This window comes from Triticum dicoccoides, chromosome 4B (assembly GCF_002162155.2).
Source record: "Triticum dicoccoides isolate Atlit2015 ecotype Zavitan chromosome 4B, WEW_v2.0, whole genome shotgun sequence".
NCBI lineage: Eukaryota > Viridiplantae > Streptophyta > Magnoliopsida > Poales > Poaceae > Triticum > Triticum dicoccoides.
Genome location: NC_041387.1, coordinates 573,821,839 through 573,840,498, shown reverse-complemented (window position 1 = coordinate 573,840,498; position 18,660 = coordinate 573,821,839).

The following is an 18,660-nucleotide window of genomic DNA, read 5'->3' as shown; positions in this document are numbered from 1 at the left end:
GAATAAATAAAAAAAAGATAAATAAAGAGAGAGAGAGAGAGGGAACTAACCTAGCAGCCCAGCTAGCCAGCCCACCTAGCCGGCCCAGCCCAGCAGCCGCTCCAGCGAGCTGCTTGCCTTCGCTAGGCAGGCAGGCAGGTGCTCGACGGCGGCACCAGCGCGCGCCACGCAGCTGCCCGCCGCCCTGCTTCCTCCCCTCGCCTCTCTGCTGGCCGGTATGAGCTCCACGTCACGCCCCGAACCCCGTGGACACATCCATTCTCCCCCTGCCTCTCTCCCTCGCTCTCCCACACCATGGCCGATGCCACCGCAGCCGCACTGTCGTCATAGTCGCGCTCTCCGTCGTCCTTGCGCCGTGCCGTCGTGTCCAGGAGCTCCGCCGCCCTCCTCTTCGTCGAGCTAGCCGAGCCCCGAGCACTCGCTTGCCCCGAGGCCTCTGCACCGACCTCGCCCGACTCCGCCATCGCCGGAGATCCCCTTCGCCGTCACCACCGCACCAGCTCGTCCCCGACCGCGCCGTCTGGTTCCTCGAGATCGCCGTGAGCCCAGCTACCTCTGCCCCCTTTCCTTTCTCACTCTCGAGCCCCGTAGCGACTGCACGTAGCTCACCCTCACGCGCCACCGCGGAGCTCGTCGCCGACGTGACTCCGGCCACCCACTGGCCACACCACCGTGTCCAACGCACTCACTGCACTCGCAGGAACCCGTAGCACCTCACCACGAGCCTCGCCGTGTCCCATAGCTTCGGGTTCATCATCACCCGAACTCCGGTGACCGCCAAAGTCGTCGCCGGCGCCGTTTCCAGCGACCCCGAGCTCAACCAACACCACTAAGAGCTGCGGCTTGCTCCCAGCTACGCGTAGATGCCCTCCGCGGCTCTTCTGGTCGCCGGAACGCACAAATCCACTCTCGCCGCCGCGTTCGGCCTCGCTGGCGGCTAAACACCGGCGAGTTGACCCCGCTGACCCCTTGTTTGACCATGGGTGGGCCCAGTTTGACCCCCCTGGGTCGATGACAGGTGGGGCCCAGCCCTGTTAACTAATCAGGATTAGTTTTAATTAATATTTAGTTAAACTAATTACACTGACACACGGGACCCACTAGTCAGGGTTGACCTGGACTGTTTCGTTGACTGCTGATGTCATCCTGACGTAATGCTGGCGCAGTAATTTATTTACTGGAATTATTTTTATACAGGAAATTCCAGTAAATACCACAAACTTTAAAAAATCATAGAAATTAATCTGTAACTCCAAATGCAAAGTTTTATATATGAAAAATGATCAGAAAAATCCAATATATCCATCTGTACTGGTTTCATGCATGTTTAAGCAAGCTAACCTGATGTTTAGTGCAGAACAAGATACAGCATTTAAAAGGGCCATTTATGAGTTTGAAACTTGAATCTTTGATTCAAAATGGTTCAAACCCATCTGGTCTTAGTTGCATTAGCCCAATACACTCGTTTTGCCATGTCTCATGCATGCATCATATTGTTGCATATTGTTTGGTGATGTTGTGTATCGGTGCTCTTTGCGGCAGGTTCTGCCCCCGAGGAGTACCACGATTACCCTAGCGAAGATCAATATCAGTGCATCGACCCATCAGGCAAGCAACCAAACATTTGATCATATCGATACAATCCCATGTTCTCGCTTCTGCTCTCTTTTACTGCATTAAGAAAACGCGTTTCAAACTGCTGTGTGCTACGGTAGTTGAACCCATTTCCTCTGCATGACCTGTCATTGCCACAGTAACTAGATGAAACCCACTAGCATGTGTAGGAGTTGGTTGAGCCATATGTATGTGTTGTTCCTACCTTGCTATGCCTGCTATGCTTAGAGTCGTGTCAGGTCTGGTTCATCTGGTGATGGGCTAGAGTGAAATGATCATGCCAGTAATGAGAGTGATGTGTTGAACACGATTTGGTAAAGGTATCGATGAGAGGCCATGTAGGAGTACATGGTGGGTTGTTTCATTGAAGCCGTCCTTAAGCACTGAGATCTGTATGTGTGATTTAAGAATCAGCTACTACCATGCATTGGGCCTGAGACCAATGGACCCTCTCGGCTTCTTATTCACCCTAGTCCTCTGTCCAGGAGTTGCAAGTAGTTTCTGGTGTTTGTAGCCTACTGGAGGCCGTGGACAGCGCTGACCGCGGGGTGGGCTGTGATGCGGTAGGTACGTGGCACGGTGTACCGGATACCCGTTAGGTATCTCGGGAAACTTGTACACATCGTTCGGGGTGGTATGTGGAAACCTTGGCCGGACTCCCTGCGGATGGAACCTGGATAGGCGATAAACCTAGACTAGAGACTTAGGTGTTTAGGTAGGTCATGGCCGACACCCATGTTGGGCTTCCACTTGAAGGTTGCCGAGTACATGTCGTGTAAACGGCGGTAAGTGGTGAGAGCGTGTATGAAGAAGTACACCCCTGCAGGGTTAACATCATCTATTCGAATAGCCGCGTCCGCTGTAAAGGACTACTTGGTTGCCTATACAGTTCATAGACAAGTAAATGGATACTACTAAAATCCTCAAGATAAGCGTGAGTGCCGAGGATGGCTCTTCCGTAGGATGACGGAGGTGGATACTCGGTGGTGTATTGAGTTGGTGTGTAGTGGACTCGTGTGCGCAAAACCATTTCAAGTTGGTGTCTCGTAGGATAGCTTAGCCAAGAGTCAAAGCTGGCTTGCTGCAATAACCCCACCAACCCTTCTTGATAATGTGCATGTATGTAGGATCTGATGTAAGTCTTGCTGAGTACCTTTGTACTCATGTTGCTTTAATTACATTTTTCAGAAGACGCTGCAACCCCTTCTGATGGGTTCTTCGTAGACGTTGACATCGATGAGTAGACTGAGGCCCAGGTGGTGATCCTGAGCTTGTGAAGGACCATGTAGTATAGCCAGGCTTCCCCAAGCCTCTTTTATTTTACTAGTTGTCTGTACTCAGACAAGTTACTTCCGTTGTTGGCTTGTATGTCTGTATGACTTGAATGCTGGGTCATGTGACCCGTACTTGTGTGTATGATATGTATGGCTCTCTGAGCCTTTAAATAAAGTACTTGTGTCGTAGAGTCATGTTGTGATGCCTTGTTGTATTTGCACATATCGAGCATATTATGTGTATGATTGAAATGCTTGGTATGTGTGGGGTCTGAGTATCTAGTTGTTTATCCTTAGTAGTCTCTCTTACCGGGAAATGTCTCCTAGTGCTTCCACTGAGCCTTGGTAGCTTGCTACTGCTCCGGATCACTTAGGCTGGCCGGCATGTGTCCTTCTTCGTTCATGTGTCTGTCCCTTCGGGGAAATTTCACGCGATGGATACCGGAGTCCTGCTAGCCCAGTGCTACAGCCCGGATTCACTTGCTGATGACCGACACGTTCGATGCTGGGTCATGGATGCCTGTCCTTGTAAGTGGGTGCCACTTTGGGTTTACGACTAGCCATGTCAGCCCGGGCTCCCTACCATATGGATGCTAGCGACATTATCATATATGTGTGCCAAAAGGCGCAAACGGTCCCGGGCAAAGGTAAGGCGACACCCGTGGGAATACCGTGCGTGAGGCCACAAAGTGATATGAGGTGTTACATGCTAGATCGATGTGGCTTTGAGTCGGGGTCCTGACAGCGTTGGCATCAGAGCTGGGCTGCCTGTAGGTTCTCCAAGCCAAACTGGTCGATGTTGAGTCTAGAAATGCTTTAGTTATATGTAGGGGAATTGATTGTGGGATGGAACGTAAGGCTCTTTTTACTCCTTTATGTCATGACATTCTGATCTAAGTCAGTCTATTCTTCCACCGGGGGTTAAGGAATTAGGATCTCTTCTCTCTATCAGGTTCACGTGTTACTAATCAGTAGTACCTTATAGGTTTGATGGATACAAGCCTAGTTCAGTTCTACTACCCCATTATGTTGTTAAGATGGACCCAGAACCTTGATATGATGTTGTTGAGTGTCTATGCAATTCTTTGCAAAATGTCTCAAAATCCTTTTTGAGCATTTACAGCCGTTATGCTGTCCAATTTCTGCTAGAAATTCTAATGTCTTGTGTTTATCATGCTCCAGATGGCTTCCCGTCCTCAGAATCAAGTGGTTCGTTTGACTCGATGCCTAGATGTACCCGGCCATACTGCCATGTTGGTCAGGGTAATGACTGAGGCTAAGAGCAATTCCGAGACTTTAATCAAAGTCAATATTTTTGCATTGTCAGGATATTTCCATCTTATCCTGGATCTACCGAGCCCCTCCACTGCTCCTATGGACTCGGGGTTACTATTGAGATGGCTATGCAGGATGCTGCCTACTCTATGATGACCATCATGCGAGTCAGGACTGGCCTATTTCGGGACTCCGACTTCCGATATATGCCAGCTTCACTCCCGGGAGCACAAGGGTATCTCCAGGCTATCTATGCTGACTCCACTCAGGAGGATTCACTTACCCGCACCACTGCGCAGTTGCTTGAAGACAAGGTCCGTGAAAATCGGGCCTTGAGACTAGAGCATTTCAATACCCGTGCTGATCATTGGGCCACTTTGACTCGGTTTGCACCGGCTGTGCAAGCGGGATATATGGATATGCGAGATCTCTATCCTGTGAGATCTGCTCTGCCAGACATGATGGATTGGCGTGATGTAGGAGGCATCACCCCACCTCGTGGTCCCCGCAGGCCACCCTTTGTTGGTCCAAGACCTCATCCTAGTCCCTATGGTCCACAAGCTCCATGGGACCGACTGTTTCTGGATGATCACGTTGAGCTTCCAGGCTATGGAGGTGACTTCTATGAAGACTACTACGGAGCTGTCTGAGTTAGTAGTAGTATCACTAGTAATGTAATAGTTGTATTTCCACCGTCCTACGTGACTCATGGGATATGACTTAGCTTGTACCACCTTCTGGAGGTGTAGAAAAATAATGTATAGGAGCTTGGAATGCCTCCGATGAGATGTAATCTTCCCTTCACCGTAGTAGTACTTTGTTTGGTTTGTACTAAACCTTGTATTGTGTGTATGACGATGGAATAAAAGAAGCAGTTTCTGTATCTACCATGTCATACGGATGATCATCTTACATTCCAAGTTATCCGTTACATTCTACATTTCTATGTCAGAATCTTATCATCCTGGACTAAACCATTGTCTTGTTTTCCCTAGGATGGTCAACACTCGCAACAACCCTGCTCTCCCAGAGCAGGCCGAAGGCAGCAGACTTGGGGAAACAAACCTGCATCACCCTCCTTCTCTGGCCGAGGTTATGCTGGAAGCCGAGAGAAACAAGTGGGAGACCAACCGTTTGTTGGAGCGCATCGAGCAAAACACAGCACATCATCAGAGGAATAACTTGGTGTCACTCAGTGACTTCATCAAGTTACATCCACCCACCTTCCACCACTCTGTCGAGCCTCTCGACGCTGATGACTGGCTTCGCAGTATTACTCACAAGCTACGTTCTGCACTCATAGCTGAGGCTGACAAGGTCACATTTGCTGCATATCATCTTGAAGGTCCCGCCAGTCTCTGGTGGGAGAACTATGGAGCCATGCACCCAGTGGGCCAGGTCACTACTTGGGCTGAATTCAGCGAGGCTTTCCGTGAACACCACATTCCGGAGGGTCTCATGGACCGTAAACGTGAGGAGTTCTGCAGTTTCACTCAAGGTCGACTCTCTGTGGATGCATACAGCAGGGAGTTCGGTAACCTAGCACGGTATGCAACTGAGGAAGTTTCCACTGATGCCAAGAAGCAAGCAAGGTTTCGCAAGGGACTTAGCCCTAAGCTTCGTCGTGACCTCCGTCTGCATGAGTGCACATCTTTTCAGAAGCTTGTAAACAAAGCCATCAGTGCTGAGTCTGGTTAGACTGATTATGAGGCAACATTCAAGCATGGCCGTGACATGGGTTCCTCATCCAGTGTTGGTCCTCAGAAGCGCCGGGTGTGGGTGCCTAACACTGCCCTGCCACCCAGGTTCACACCGAGGCCATCCTATCAGGCGCCTCGCCCCGCTCAGCAGTTTGCACCAGCCAGGCCCTATGGTGGGCCAACCAACAATGCTCCTCCACGCACCAGCTCCGTGACGTGCTTCAAGTGTGGGGAATCGGGCCACTACCTGTGCGAGTGTCCCCAGACCAACCCCAACCAGTCTGGAAAAGCTGTTGGCCGTGGCAAGCCGACAGGGAAAGTGTTCTACGCCAAGCCGGCCACCGCTGCACGTGGCCATGTCAACTGTATCTCTGCTGAAGAAGCTCAAGAGGATCCCAACGTCGTTCTCGGTACGCTCCTTGTTAACTGCCACCCAGCATCTGTTCTTTTCGATACTGGAGCATCTCATTCATTTATATCCGAGAGCTATGCTCGTCTGCATAACACCACATTCTGTGAGATGCCCACCTCTACGGTAATTCAAACCCCGGGATCCAAATGGCAAACTTCTAGAGTAAGCCATGGGAATGAAATTCAAGTCGACAGACTTGTTTTTCTCGCATCTTTGATAGCTCTCAAATCTTCGGATATTAATATCATCTTGGGTATGGACTGGATGTCAGCCCATCATGCTAAGATTGATTGCTTCTCTAGGACTATTCAACTCACACATCCTTCGGGAAAGAAAGTCAATGTCTTGACCCGAGTAGCCAAGCGACAGCTATATTCTCTTAACGCCAGTCCTTTGCCAGACCTCGAAGACGTTCCGGTAGTCCATGACTTTCCGGATGTCTTTCCAGAGGAATTGCCAGGTGTTCCACCTGACAGAGATGTCGAGTTCGTAATAGATCTCATTCCAGGAACTGTCCCAATTTCTAGAAGACCCTATAAAATGGCACCACTAGAACTAGCCGAGCTTAAGAAATAGCTCAATGAGTCCTTGAAAAAGGGTTTCGTCCATCCTAGTTCGTCTCCATGGGCTTGTCCCATTCTCTTCGTCAAGAAGAAGGATGGTACGGATCGGATGGTTGTAGATTATCGACCAGTCAACCTGGTCACAATCAAGAATAAGTATCCGCTCCCCATGATCAACGATCTGTATGATCAGCTCGCTGGATCCTCAATCTTCTCCAAAATGGATTTGAGGTTGGGCTACCATCAAATTAAAATCAGGAACGGGGACATTCCTAAAACGGCCTTTGTTACTCGTTATGGCCAATACGAGTACACCGTCATGTCCTTCAGTTTAACCAACGCTCCAACCACTTTCTCTCGCTTAATGAACTCAATCTTCATGGAGTATTTGGATAAGTTCGTCATGGTTTACCTTGATAATATACTCATCTTCTCCAAGAACAAGGAAGAACATGCCGAGCATCTAAGGCTAGTGTTGATGAAACTTCGAGAGCATCGCCTTTATGCCAAATTCTCTAAATGCGAATTTTGGTTGCCAGAGGTGACCTATCTAGGACATGTAATTTCTGGTAAGGGTATTGCTGTCAATCCCGAGCGAGTTCAAGCCGTCCTTAATTGGACTCCACCTGAATCGGTCAAGCAAGTTCAGAGTTTCCTTGGCTTAGCGAGCTATTGTCGCCGCTTTGTTGAGAACTTCTCCAAGGTTGCTAAACCTCTAACTGAACTCCTCAAGAAAGATAAAAAGTTCGAGTGGACTCCACAATGTGAGCACAGCTTTCAGGAACTGAAAAGACGCCTGACATCTGCTCCCGTACTGGTACCACCAGATTTCTCTAAGGACTTTGTTATCTATTGCGACGCCTCGCGACAAGGACTAGGTTGCATTCTTATGCAAGATCGTCACGTAATTGCTTATGCTTCACGGCAATTGCACCCACATGAGGAAAACTACCCTACTCATGATCTAGAGCTTGCAGCTGTAGTCCATGCACTCAAAACCTGGCGACATTACCTCCTCGCTAATCGTTGCAAAATCTTCACAGATCACCAAAGTCTGAAGTACATATTCACCCAACCGGATTTGAATCTCAGGCAAAGACGTTGGGTCGAGTTGATCACAGATTTCGACTTAGGGATAACTTACACCCCGGGAAAAGCCAATGTCATGGCTGATGCACTAAGTCATAAATCTTATTGTAACAATCTGATGTTACAACAAAGTCAACCATTTCTCCATGAGGAATTTCGGAAGCTTAATCTTCACATCGTTCCTCAAGGATTCCTTTCCACCTTGGTGGCGAAACCTACCCTTACGGATCAGATCATCAAAGCTCAGAAGGTAGATCCGGGGATTTTCCGTATCAAAAGAAACATCAAGAAAGGAGTTGCTAATTGTTTCTCCATCGATGATCAAGGAGTCGTATACTTCGGGAACCGTCTAATGGTTCCCAAAGTGCAAAACCTAAGGCGATTGATCCTTAAGGAAGCTCATGAATCTCCTCTCACCATTCATCCCGGTAGCACTAAGATGTATCAGGACCTACGCCGGAGGTTCTGGTGGACTAGGATGAAGAGAGAAATTGCTCAATATATTGCTAGCTGCGACGTCTGTCATCGTGTAAAAGCAGAGCATCAACGGCCTGCTGGCACCCTTCAACCTTTAGCTATTCCTGAATGGAAATGGGATAAAATTGGTATGGATTTCATCACCGGTTTTCCCAGGACCAAGAGAGGGAATAACGCTATCTTCGTCGTTGTCGATCGTCTTTCCAAAGTAGCCCATTTCTTGCCTGTTCACGAGAGTATAACCGCTAGTCAGCTAGCAGACTTGTATATCTCCCGAATAGTATCCCTCCATGGTGTTCCACTGGAAATTAACTCGGATCGAGGAAGTCTCTTCACCTCTCGATTTTGGGAAAGTTTCCAAAATGCTATGGGAACCCGCCTTTCCTTTAGCACTACTTTTCACCCTCAATCAAGTGGTCAAGTAGAACGTGTCAAGCAGATTCTATAAGACATGCTTCGAGCTTCTGTTATCTCATTCGGAATGGATTGGGAGAAATGCCTTCCATTTGCTGAATTTGCTTATAACAACAGCTATCAATCTAGCTTGGGTAAAGCCCCTTTTGAAGTTCTCTATGGACGAAGGTGTCGAACACCCCTTAACTGGTCAGAAACCAGGGAAAGACAATTCTTTGGCCCGGATATGATCCAGGAAGCAGAAGAGCAAGTTCGCATCGTTTGTGACAAGTTGAAAACAGCCCAATCCCGTCAAAAGAGTCAATATGACCGAAAACATAAGGCTCTGACTTTTGAGGTTGACGAGAAGGCTTACCTTCGGGTTACTCCTCTGAAGGGAACCCATCGTTTCGGTATCAAAGGCAAATTGGCTCCTCGCTACATTGGACCCTTTCGCATTCTCGCTAAACGAGGAGAAGTTGCTTACCAATTGGAACTACCTCCGCATCTCTCCAGAGTCCATGATGTCTTCCACGTTTATCAACTCAGGCGTTGCTTCTTGGATCCTATCCGTGGAGTGGACCACGAAACGCTTGATCTTCAAGATAACCTCACGTATCGAGAGTACCCCGTTCGTATCCTCGATCAAGCCGAGCGTACCATTCAACGTCATAATATCAAGTTTCTCAAGGTTCAATGGTCGCACCATTCTGAGAAGGAAGCAACCTGGGAAAGGGAGGATCGTCTTCGACTTGAGTACCCCGCCTTCTTTCCGGAGGAACCTAAATCTCGGGATGAGATTCTTTTGAGTGGGGGTGAGTTGTCACATCCTAGCTAGTTCATGCATTAGAGTGTTGCATCATGTCTATTTTTCTCAACAGAAACTTGAAATGGGGATGACAGAACCCCCAGCCCCCTCTGAAACCAACTAGGGTTTACTAAAAATATTTTCAATGAACCTGAAATGCCCTTCTAAAATGTCCATCATTTTTGCCTTGGTTCAGAGCCTCTGCCAAAAGTGGTGCACAATTTTCTAGGTCATCCTAAGGTTTTTGAATTAAATCATAAGTATTTGAGTTTGGGCATTTAAATTATATAAATTATTTTAAATGCTCAAATAATCCCAAACTAAAATGTTCCATGTCGGACATATTCCAGTTAGTGGCCATGAGCAGTTTGGTGATTTTTGGAGTTGTTTAGGTATTTTTAGTAAGTCCACAAAGTTACAGAATAAATAAAAAAAGATAAATAAAGAGAGAGAGAGAGGGAACTAACCTGGCAGCCCAGCTAGCCAGCCCACCTAGCCGGCCCAGCCCAGCAGCCGCTCCAGCGAGCTGCTTGCCTTCGCTAGGCAGGCAGGCAGGTGCTCGACGGTGGCACCAGCGCGCGCCACGCAGCTGCCCGCCGCCCTGCTTCCTCCCCTCGCCTCTCTGCCGACCGGTATGAGCTCCACGTCGCGCCCCGAACCCCGTGGACACATCCATTCTCCCCCTCCCTCTCTCCCTCGCTCTCCCACGCCATGGCCGACGCCACCGCAGCCGCACCGTCGTCGTAGTCGCGCTCTCCGCCGTCCTTGCGCCGTGCCGTCATGTCCAGGAGCTCCGTCGCCCTCCTCTTCATCGAGCTAGCCGAGCCCCGAGCACTCGCTTGCCCCGAGGCCTCTGCACCGACCTCGCCCGACTCCGCCATCGCCGGAAATCCCCTTCACCGTTACCACCGCACCAGCTCGTCCCCGACCGCGCCGTCTGGTTCCTTGAGATCGCCGTGAGCCCAGCTACCTCTCCTCCCTTTCCTTTCTCGCTCTCGAGCCCCGTAGCGACTGCACGTAGCTCACCCGCACGTGTCGCCGTGGAGCTCGTCGCCGACGTGACTCCGGCCACCCACTGGCCACACCACCGTGTCCAACGCACTCACCGCACTCGCAGGAACCCGTAGCACCTCACCACGAGCCTCGCCGTGTCCCGTAGCTTCGGGTTCATCACCACCCGAACTCCGGCGACTGCCAAAGTCGTCGCCGGCGCCGTTTCCGGCCACCCCGAGCTCAACCAACACCACCAAGAGTTGCGGCTTGCTCCCAGCTACGCGTAGATGCCCTCTGCGGCTCTTCTGGTCGCCGAAACGCACAAATCCACTCTTGCCGCCGCGTTCGGCCTCGCCGGCGGCTAAACGCCGGCGAGTTGACCCTGCTGACCCCTCGTTTGACCACGGGTGGGCCCAGTTTGACCCCCCTGGGTCAATGATAGGTGGGGCCCAGCCCTGTTAACTAATCAGGATTAGTTTTAATTAATATTTAGTTAAACTAATTACACTGACACACGGGACCCACTAGTCAGGGTTGACTTGGACTGTTCTGTTGACCACTGACGTCATCCTGACGTAATGCTGGCACAGTAATTTATTTACTGGAATTATTTTTATACAGGAAATTCCAGTAAATACCACAAACTTTAAAAAATCATAGAAATTAATCTGTAACTCCAAATGCAAAGTTTTATATATGAAAAATGATCAGAAAAATCCAATATATCCATCTGTACTGGTTTCATGCATGTTTAAGCAAGCTAACCTGATGTTTAGTAAAGAACAAGATACAGCATTTAAAAGGGCCATTTATGAGTTTGAAACTTGAATCTTTGATTCAAAATGGTTCAAACCCATCTGGTCTTAGTTGCATTGGCCCAATACACTCGTTTTGCCATGTCTCATGCATGCATCATATTGTTGCATATTGTTTGGTGATGTTGTGTATCGGTGCTCTTTGCGGCAGGTTCTGCCCCTGAGGAGTACCACGATTACCCTAGCGAAGATCAATATCAGTGCATCGATCCATCAGGCAAGCAACCAACCATTTGATCATATCGATACAATCCCATGTTCTCGCTTCTGCTCTCTTTTACTGCATTAAGACAACGCGTTTCAAACTGCTGTGTGCTATGGTAGTTGAACCCATTTCCTCTGCTTGACCTGTCATTGCCACAGTAACTAGATGAAACCCACTAGCATGTGTAGGAGTTGGTTGAGCCATATGTATGTGTTGTTCCTACCTTGTTATGCCTGCTATGCTTAGAGTCGTGTCAGGTCTGGTTCATCTGGGTGATGGGCTAGAGTGAAATGATCATGCCGGTAATGAGAGTGATGTGTTGAACACAATTTGGTAAAGGTATCGATGAGAGGCCATGTAGGAGTACATGGTGGGTTGTTTCATTGAAGCCGTCCTTAAGCACTGAGATCTGTATGTGTGATTTAAGAATCAGCTACTACCATGCATTGGGCCTGAAACCAATGGACCCTCTCGGCTTCTTATTCACCCTAGTCCTCTGTCCAGGAGTTGCAAGTAGTTTCTGGTGTTTGTAGCCTACTGGAGGCCGTGGACAGCGCTGACCGCGGGGTGGGCTGTGATGCGGTAGGTACGTGGCACGGTGTACCGGATACCCGTTAGGTATCTCGGGAAACTTGTACACATCGTTCGGGGTGGTATGTGGAAACCTTGGCCGGACTCCCTGCGGATGGAACCTGGATAGGCGATAAACCTAGACTAGAGACTTAGGTGTTTAGGTAGGTCATGGCCGACACCCATGTTGGGCTTCCACTTGAAGGTTGCCGAGTACATGTCGTGTAAACGGCGGTAAGTGGTGAGAGCGTGTATGAAGAAGTACACCCCTGCAGGGTTAACATCATCTATTCGAATAGCCGCGTCCGCTGTAAAGGACTACTTGGTTGCCTATACAGTTCATAGACAAGTAAATGGATACTACTAAAATCCTCAAGATAAGCGTGAGTGCCGAGGATGGCTCTTCCGTAGGATGACGGAGGTGGATACTCGGTGGTGTATTGAGTTGGTGTGTAGTGGACTCGTGTGCGCAAAACCATTTCAAGTTGGTGTCTCGTAGGATAGCTTAGCCAAGAGTCAAAGCTGGCTTGCTGCAATAACCCCACCAACCCTTCTTGATAATGTGCATGTATGTAGGATCTGATGTAAGTCTTGCTGAGTACCTTTGTACTCATGTTGCTTTAATTACATTTTTCAGAAGACGCTGCAACCCCTTCTGATGGGTTCTTCGTAGACGTTGACATCGATGAGTAGACTGAGGCCCAGGTGGTGATCCTGAGCTTGTGAAGGACCATGTAGTATAGCCAGGCTTCCCCAAGCCTCTTTTATTTTACTAGTTGTCTGTACTCAGACAAGTTACTTCCGTTGTTGGCTTGTATGTCTGTATGACTTGAATGCTGGGTCGTGTGACCCGTACTTGTGTGTATGATATGTATGGCTCTCTGAGCCTTTAAATAAAGTACTTGTGTCGTAGAGTCATGTTGTGATGCCTTGTTGTGTTTGCACATATCGAGCATATTATGTGTATGATTGAAATGCTTGGTATGTGTGGGGTCTGAGTATCTAGTTGTTTATCCTTAGTAGTCTCTCTTATCGGGACGCCGGACATACCCAGGTTCGGGGCTCTCTGGAGAGATAATACCCCTAGTCCTACCGAGTGTAGTTGGATGATCGATAGTACAATGTTTCTCCTGGAGCTGTATGGAGGAGGAAGGAAGCTGCCCAAGGCTTGGGCTGTTCCTTCTCTCCGGTGTTGCGGTTTCGGTGGCTAGTCCTCTGCTTGCTTGTGTTTTCCTTGTGTCTTATACATATGCCTCTGCCTCATTTGTATGCATGGGTTCCTGGGGGGTTTTATAGTTCAACCCACCTAGGGTTACAATGGTAATACGCCGAGTCGGTGGGTCCGTATTGTCGGTGTCCGGGATACCGGGCTGGGTCCCACTTGAGGGCTTGTGGTTCGCAGAGTTTCCATAGGTGTGGGCCCCGCGTGCCTAGGGGGACTGTGCGCCGTCTTGTCGATCGTCAGGGCGTGGCCGAGTCGAGTCATGTACAGTGCTCTCCATCAGGCTGCCGCTTGCTATCATCAGCGCTGAGGGTGGGAGCACTGTTGCCACGCCGGCCCTGGTCAGCGGGTAGGTAAGGAGCACTGTTGCCGCGCTCCGGCTGACCATAGGCATGGGTGGAAACACTGTTGTCTTGGTCATCGGTGATTGAGGTCTCGTCCCATCGTACGGCCTGGATGGGACGGGAGCTGACCCGTGGATGGGTTGTCGTGCACGCCACGGGTGGGGTTGGCTGTTGGGGAAGCCTTGGTTGCGCCGGGTTGAGTCATCTTGTGCCAGTTGCTGCGGCCGGGTCGACGTACCTTGCCGGGTCGGAGAGCATGGCCGGGTTGCGGGCCTTGCCGGGTCGAGCGACCCGGCCAGGCGCGTGCCGGTTCGCGGGGTGATGCGGGCCCTGCTGTTTTTGAAAAGGATCCGGGTTCTGTTGCCTGCCCGGGGTTCATCCCCCCGACAGTAGTCCCCGAAGCTGTGAAGGTCCGCCGTCTTCGGATGAGTGGGCCTTCGCAGCTTCCCCCTTGAGCAAGGCGGATTCTGCGAGCGCCGGGTTCGGCAACACCCACTGTGTGCCGGTTTTCTTGGAAACCGGATCGCGGCATCCCGACCGTGGCGGGAACAGAGGAGTCCGTCGAATCTTGAGGCGATCCCTTGGGCTTCGTGCAGGCGTCACGTGGCGCCCAAAAGTCGGAGGGGCCTGACAGGCCACGCGCGTGATGGGCCGCCGCCGTGCGCCCTTGGTCCACACACATGGATTTATTGCGGTGTCTGGGGGTCGGTTGCTCTTCCTCGGGCAGTTACTGCGCGTGTACGTGCGCACTTATTGCGGGGTAGTGGAACGGGTGCGTGCAGACGATCCCACTCCCCCACGTTTTAACCGAGGGTTATAAATTGAGGGGGCAAGGGGCGGCGGACATCACTCTCGCTCGCGCCCTCCTATCCCCCTGCTCCTGCTCTGCTTTACATCGTTGATGCACAGCTGCGCCTGCCGCCCCGAGCAGAGCTTCCTCTGTCGTCCATCTTCTTTCTTCCTTCTTCTGTCCATGGCGCTGTCGTCGGGCTCCTGGATGGGCTCCAACCTCACCATCTTTGCGCCGGCGCCATCGTCCAGCTCTCCGGCTTCGTGACCCTGTGCGAGGGATACCTGGGGGTCGAGCCCACGATCGACCTCTGGGTGCGCTTCTTCTCCTTGAAGCAGCAGGGCCCGTCGGCTGGGGAGTTCGCCCACTGCGGCGCCGTCGTCATCTCCAAGCGGACGGGGGCGGATTTCCCCAAGATCCCGCTAGAGGATTCTGCCAAGAAGTGGCAGAACTCCTTCTTCTACGTCGGCAACCTCGGCACGGACCACATCAACCTTCCGCTCTTCGCCATCGTGCCACCGCGGGCGAAGACAAACTGGGGCTACTCGCTCCGGTGCCCATCGCAGGAAATCGTCAACCTCTGCGAGTGGGTGATGGTGATGAGGACGCAGGAAGGGCTCACCGGCACCGACCTCCTTGCCGCGTTCATCACTCGCCGGGTCCTTCCGCTTCAGAGGCGCTCCTGCCTCATCGGCGAAATGATCGGCCTTCAGGACCCCAACCGCATGGGGTCGACACGGCTGTCCGCGGAGTAGGTCGCGTGCAGCATGAACGACATCTCCAAGGCCAACCTTGGAGAAGACTGGCGATTCGGCAAGGCACCGTACAGCCAGTCGAACCCGGCGCCGCAGGTGAGTGTCTGGTCTTCTTACTTTTCTGCCGTGCATCTTCTCATTCGTCCTGACGCGACGCGGGAGATACTTCTGAATGCGATTCGGCATCTTTACGCCCGGGCTCCGTCGCAGGTGGTGCCAGTGGCGCCAGAGGAGCCCGCGGCTCATGGCAGCGAGGAGGTGGCCGAGTCCGACGCTGACATTGGGCGTCGCACGGGTAAGTCTTGTATCTTTCTTTCTTCATTTGTCTCGAATTGTTGATCATGTCGCGGTGCGGGCAATGCTGACGCCGATTGTTGGTGTAGCAGCGTTGGGCGGGGAAGGCGGCGACGTGGGTGGAGCCGGGTCCTCGCATGGGGCGGCGCTGAGCCGCCCGCATGGAAAAGATAGTGTCGCGCCACGACCCTGGGCCCCGAAGCGCACGGCGTACCCGGCCAGGCCCGGGAAGCCGGCCAAGAAGAAGCGCGGTGGCGGGCACGGGAGGCCGACCCTGGTCCCGGTCTTGACGGGGTAAGCTTCATTTCTTGTTTGCGCCTGGATTTTTTGAGCTAGTCTTGTTTCTTTTTTGCTCATTCTGCCTTCTTCTTCAGGTTGCCAATCACGCCGGCAAGGGCGGCGGCGGAAGCCGCGGCCGCCGAAGGGGACGCGTTCCGCAGGAGCCGGTCCGACCTTGCCGGCCTGGTCGAGGAGGAGGGACGGGGTGACTCGGACCTCGGCCTGGACCCGAACGACGCCGAAGCCTTGGCCTGGCGGGACAGGAACCGGGCCGAGGCGGAGCTGGAGGCGGCGTCGGTCCAGGCTTGGACCGACGCGGCACCAGCATGGGCGCAAACCGGCGTGGAGCCGTCCTGGCACGAGATGCCGGAGGGCATGGTGGTGGCGGCGACGATCTTTGAACCGTCGTTGGTGAGGGAGCGCGGCCGTGGAGGCTGGGCTAAGGTGGTGATCCTCGACCAGGAGGTCGTGGAGGTGGGGGGCGACACCCCATCGCAGGACGACGTGGTCGAGCGCGCAGGGGCTGATGGTGGTGGAGGCGGCGTTGTCTTGGAGGAGGCACTGCGGGCGACAGGAGGCGCCGCCGGCTATGGAGGAGGCACCGCGGGCGGCGGTGCCGAAGGTGGCGACGCAGGGCGTCCCGGTGTCCGGATCGTCGTCGGCGCCGGGGGGGCGTCGGAGGAGGTGTTAGTCGCGTCGCAAGCGGCCGGTGAGGGGCATGCCTTGGTGCCCTGGCAGGGAGGGCGCCGAGCTGCCGTGCCGCAGCCTGCGTGGAGCGGGGGCGCTGCCATCTTCGGGCCTCAGACCCAGGAGGAGGCGGCGCTGGACGCCGTCAGCCGCCGCCTGCGAGGCCGGACGGAGCGGCTTGAGGCCTTTGCCCAGGCCGAGGTGGAGCGGACACGTGACCTGGAGCGCGCTGTTATGGTAAGTCTTCTTTTTTCTTGTAATTTCTTCTTTGTGGGGGCACGCCAGCGCATCCACTGGGTGTATCCCCCGAGGTTCGGGCCAACTACGTAGTAGTTGGGTCGAATCTTTAGAGCGTTGGACCTGTTCTGACTTCTGTCTTTTTCAGCATCTTGACGCCTTCCGGGTTGCCTCTTTCAACCATCTCCTGGGCAAGCACCGGGAGCTCAAGGAGCAACTCGCTGCCAAGGAGGAGGAGCTTCGCATCGCCGTAGGTACTTTCGTCCTCATTTCTAGTGGGGGCGCCCTAGCGCACCCACTGGGTGTAGCCCCCGAGATTCGGGCCAACTGTGTAACAGTTGGGCCAAATCTTAAGTCTTGCCTTTTTTTCCTTCTGCTGAATCCTTCTTTTTCACAGCCGAGGTGTTGTCTTCGCGGATCCGACTGCTCCAGGCCGGTTATCATTACGACCGGCTTGTTGCTGACACCGGCCGTCTTGGCGTCGAGGTGGCGTGGGCGAGGGCGGAGGCAGCCGTGGTCCGACGGTCTCTTGATGAGGCCAACCGGCTGCATGAGCAGCTGGCGGGTCACAAGAGCCGCCTCGAGGCCGAGGTGGAGCTCCTTAAGGCGGAGGCCGCCAAGGTGGTGGAGACGAAGCAGGCCCTGGTCGAGGCGGACCAGCAGCGAGGCCAGTTGGCCGATGACAAGGGCCGGCTCTAGGCCGAGGTGGATCGCCTGCGGGAGCAGGCCACTGCGGCTGAGGAAGCCCGTCAGAAGGAGGCCCGTCACCGCGAGGCGGCCGAGAAGGCGGCCAAAGACAAGGACGCCGAGCTGAAGGCGGCCCTTGCTAAGGCGGCCAATCTGGAGAAGGCACTCGGGGAGTGCGACCGTGCCATGGAGCGGGAGCGGCGTGGTACGTTGCTTGAGGCGCAACACATGGAAGGGTCCTTCTCCAGTAAGTGTTGTTTCTTGTAGTTTGCCGGGTCGGGACCCGGCCTTTCTTCCTTATTGTTCTTCTTCTAACTTGCTTATTCCTTTGCAACATGGGCCTTTCCGGAGACGCAGCGGCTGGCGGAGGAAGCCATCCGTTATTAGTGCGACCCGACCGGTGTTGCTGGGTCTGGGACAGATCCATGGACGGCCTGGACCTTCCAGGAGATCATCGCCGCTGCTAAGGCCCTCCTGCGGGTCCTGGGGATGCAGTTGGAGTGGCTACCCCGGGGTGGCACCATGATGACGGAGGCCCTGTGGCCGGACTCCGTCCATCCATGTAGCTTCTCGCGCCTGGCGCATTGGTTGGAGATGGGTCCGGACCATCTTGGCGAGTGGCGTGTTTCTGCCGCTCGTGCTGGTGCCGAGATGGCGCTCTGGTTCGCTGTCTTGGCATCTAGATCATCAGCTGGACGCGCTGATGGGCCAGCGTGCTGGCTTGGAGCAGTTGCTGCAGGAGCAAGCCGGCCGGATCGCCTCCCGGGCCAGCTACATCGTCGAGTTCACCTTCCACGACGAGTTCCATCCGGAGCGGACAGAAGACGGCAGGGTCGTGGATGGTGACGACTACGGCTTGCTTCTTCGTGATCCGGAGGGGAGCTCGGAGGAGACGGGCATCTACGGTGACGCGAATGCCGAGGAGGACACTGGTGCCTCGCCGGACCCGGAGGGCGCCAGGCGAGAGTCGTCGACGTCTCGACGTGGCGCCGGAGATGCCTGAGACACTTTATGTAGAATCTGTTAAGTAGCAGGTCCACCCACCCACTGGGGGTTTTAGGGTGTAATGAACTCAGGCCGTGGGCCTTTAAATATTTGTGTGTAAATGTCGTGAGTGCTTTTTTGCTCTTTGCCTTCCGCTTTTCTGAACTGATTTCATGCGCTTTTCCTCTCTCAA